Here is a 4,222-nt window from a genome sequence, read left to right on the forward strand (position 1 = left end):
TGGTTACGCACACTGCGTTTTGTCCCTCCCGCATCTTGAGCCGGTGCACCGCGAATTCCCCCTCGTTGAGTCCGTCGGGTAGAGGTTGATAGGACTGCTCCTTAGGGCGGCTAATCAGGTGGCGTACATCTGAGAGATTGGTCTTCACCAGCTGTTGGTACCGCTGTTGGAGACGGCCGGCCTGCAGTGACCACCATCCCTCTGGTTCTGTCTCCGGCTGCGGCGGTTTAGAGGGGCAAGTTGGCTTGGGTGGAGTTGCACTCGGGGGAGTGTTCGCCTTCCTCCTCTTCACAACTGGCTCCTTCCGGGCCTGCGCCTCAACGGGTGTCGTCGACAGGATCGGCGACACGTCCGGAAGCGCTTGAGTAGGAGTAGGTGCAGGAGGCCGATTGGACGGGGTGGCACAGATGGCTGTGTCAGGCTCGTCCAATTCGTCTTCTTCCAAGGGGACGGTAGCCGAGACAGCCGGGGCCGGAACCTCTTCTATCTGGGTCGTCTTCCTCTGGTGAGCGGTGTTCGGCGGTTTTACAGAAGGAGTCGCCGCCGGCGGTTTAGCCACCGGTTTTGACCCCCCCCTGCGCCGCCGCTGGCACACGTCTCCTCTTCCTCCACCTTCCTTTCTTCTGAATCCGGTCTCCGTACACCAAGGTCACGGTTGCCCGTGACCCGGTGTACGAGACCCGGTATTCTAGCAGCATTCCATACGTCTTCATCAGTCCCCCCAGGTGGGGGGGGGGGGGGGGGGGGGGGGCAGATCGAGAGAGCAAGGGCTAACGTCCGTCATCATCGCGAAAATAGATTGGAATGCCATTGTGAATGCAAGATACAAACTTCAACCCTCCTTTTATTAGCCAGATAGGATCGGCAATTACACTAATCCAATTGGTCAATTAAAACAACCAATCAACAACCGCTAGGCACTTAACCAAGACAGGGAGCCGTTGATTATAACCTTTCTCTTCCAGCGTTCTCATTGGTCCAATCCAGCCAATCATGGATTAGGAGCACCACCTGTACATAACTTCACTTCGTTGCATTTACATGTATGTCTTGGTAGTTGGAACCGTTTTATTACAGCAGATCAAGGTGAGTTTTTCAGAACATCAACAAACAGATGTCCAACCAGACAGGAAGACCAGATAATAAGTAAGAATAGAATAATTAGTAAATACCAAACACCCAACTATACTATTTCCCTGGGGGACCTGGGAGTTATCTATATAACTAGCATAAACATCTGCCTAATGAACAGTACCTGCTACCTAAAATTACCATGTGAAGCATTAGCCTTTTTTAACCAATGCCTACACTATAAGGGAACTTCCCTTCAAATTAGATAGCTAGGTTAGTTTAATTCCCACCCTCCTTGCATTCAAAACTGCAATTCACGGAGAGAGGGGGATAGGTGGCTTGATCGGCCGTTGGATACTTCTAGTAGGGACCTAGGACAATAAAAACAACCATAACACAATAAATAGGTACACACGTATACGGCATGCGCACACGCAACATTCCACACAGGATGCATTGACTAATGATAACAATGCATCCGCTCAAAAATAAAAATAAAATAATGGGCCAATAAGGAGTCGGGCAAAAGAAAACCGACTTAGAGTACACAATTGCACTGCACCCGGAGGAAGCTGGACAAAAGAATACCGGCCTCCTCCATCCATCCCCCAAATCCTTGCTGCTAGTATGACTTCTTGGGCACCTGGAAATCGGTAGAGGAAAACAAAACAACCACGACACCAACGGCAAACCTCAAGCAGCAACACCCGCCTTCGCCTCGTCCGACATATACACAATTGCTCGAGTCTCCCCTGGGTTGTCATGCCACGATGAGAAGAGATCAGGCCCTTTCTAAGGACCCTACAGGCAACCTAGGGAGACACCCCAGCATCAACGGGTCTTAGTAACGAGCTACTCTCGGCCTACTAAAATCAAAACTTATATGTGGCTCTCTACCTTTCACATTTTGAACGACCATCAAAATTGTGCCAAATTTCCTTCACTAAAATGCGCACCAGTTCTCTTTGGCTTAATCCTACGGGACATTCCAAATTACATAGCACCATATCACCCTCCGCCTGTTGCCAACCTCGATTGGGTTTGAAACGAGGCATGGTAGTAGGAACACGTGTTTATTTTGTTTAACCAGTTTAGAATAATGATTTTATTTTATAAATAAATGAATAAGTTTTGATTATCTTGTTGACTTGTTTTATTCTTAGTGGGGTATTAATAATATACGAACTTGGGTTGATCTAACAATATGGTGCAAGGTATTAAGATTAAATAATTATGCCCCCTGTTACATGTATATAATGTTTTAAATACATATTTCTCCTGAATAAGTGATGTGCATGTTGGTGTTTTTTTTCTCACCTTAAAACATCAAAGAGGTGATTGAAAAGTTCTAACTAGGAAGGGGCCGTGAACATGACATGAATCGTTACGAATGCGTTGCCAATAACGACGGGTTCACAAAGGTGTAGTTTTATCAGGACCACGCACCTGCTCACGCATCGGTGTTTGGTAGATATTGCAGTCTCTTTAGTTTTAGTTCAGTTTTAGAACCAATCTATCAAAGTTAATTTTGCGTTTTCTAAGCTAGTCTCGAGAGTGGCATTCGTCCTGCAATCTGTGCAAGATGGATGAAACATTCTGATATGGATCTCCTAGACGCGTGTCGGTCCTCCTAAGGGCGACCACCTGATAAGTGACTATGGAAGCAATCACGACTTTGCCTAAAATTTTCTTTCAACTCTGCCCTGTGCAGAGATACGATTTTGATAACGGAATACAGTTTTTACTACTCCCATGAATCTTTAAGTGTCTCATCTACTGGATCATTTAACCTTCTTACGCTCCTAAGACTGGTGTCACGACAGCTGAGTGCACACACACAACACGATACAGACGCAAGACAATAATATGTTTTGCTATTTTAATTATCACGTTAAACAGCATAATTAATACAAAAATGTACATGACTAAAAAGCAAGACTTGAACAACTACGAAAATAAAATATAAATGTAATTGTATTAAATTAACTTTATTATTCAAATATGGTTTTCAATGTAATGTTTGAGGAAACTTTCAGTTGAGAACACAACCAACATATTAATAGGTAACTGTAATTTCTGTCGGGTAACTTCGGGTATATAGCATTAAGAGTTATAGGGAAAAGTGTATCACCACAGGCGTCTTATTATTAGTTGATTGTGAACAAGCTTTTGACTAGGTACACTAGAATTTTATTTATAACGTACTAACGTTTTTTTTTAGGGTTTTTTTAAAAATCGATTCAGAAATGGGGTTATTTATTTCAGACAGACAGCCATTCCAGTATCCTTGTAAACGGATTTGCCTCATATTTCTTTAACCTATGAAGAGGGTGAAGACAAGGCAATCCAATATCGCAATAATGTTTTTTCCTCTGTTCAGAAATATTAGCCAGATTGTTCAGAAACAATAATAATATAAAAATAATAAAAACATGGTAATACGGTATATTTACACATGTATTTGCTAAGTTTGTAGATGATGCAACAGTAATATTAGATGGAACGGTTTATTACAAAGAGTTTATCCTTTTCCAAGTGTGAATATGATAAATTTCTAAACTTTTGGTCAGTATATCGTAATTTAATTAAAGAATAAATATAGGGCTTAACTGTTCAAAGCATAGTCATGCAGCTAGTACTAACTAATAAATATAAATGTTGATAACTTAAAAACCCCCACATTTTTTGTTAAATGCATACAGTTTGATTTAATATAGATATTTCGTTTTATTTATTCTTTAAAAAATATATCTTAACAAGTGGCTCGCTGGCTATTTTGTTAACGGCTTGCCCAATTGTACCATGTTCACATTATGTATATTTAAAATAATAGTGTTCTTGAAGAAATTATTGTATCTAGATATCAGTATATATCCTTTTTGTATGTATAGTTATGTAAAGAATAGGTTAAATTAAATTTTATATTATATCATTGTAATTGTAATTGTATCAAATTGACTTTATTATACAAATATAGTTTTCAATGTATTGTTGCAGAAAGTTATCAGATGTGAATAGAATAGAATAGAATAGTTGTTTAATGACACCCCATCACGAAAATACATCGGCTATTGGGTGTCAAACTGTGGTAAATGCAAAAATAAAGTAATGATCAACATCAATGTAAACCAAAATCAAGAGTTAAATAAAA

This window comes from Gigantopelta aegis, chromosome 8, assembly GCF_016097555.1.
Source record: "Gigantopelta aegis isolate Gae_Host chromosome 8, Gae_host_genome, whole genome shotgun sequence".
NCBI classification, from domain to species: Eukaryota; Metazoa; Mollusca; class Gastropoda; order Neomphalida; family Peltospiridae; genus Gigantopelta; species Gigantopelta aegis.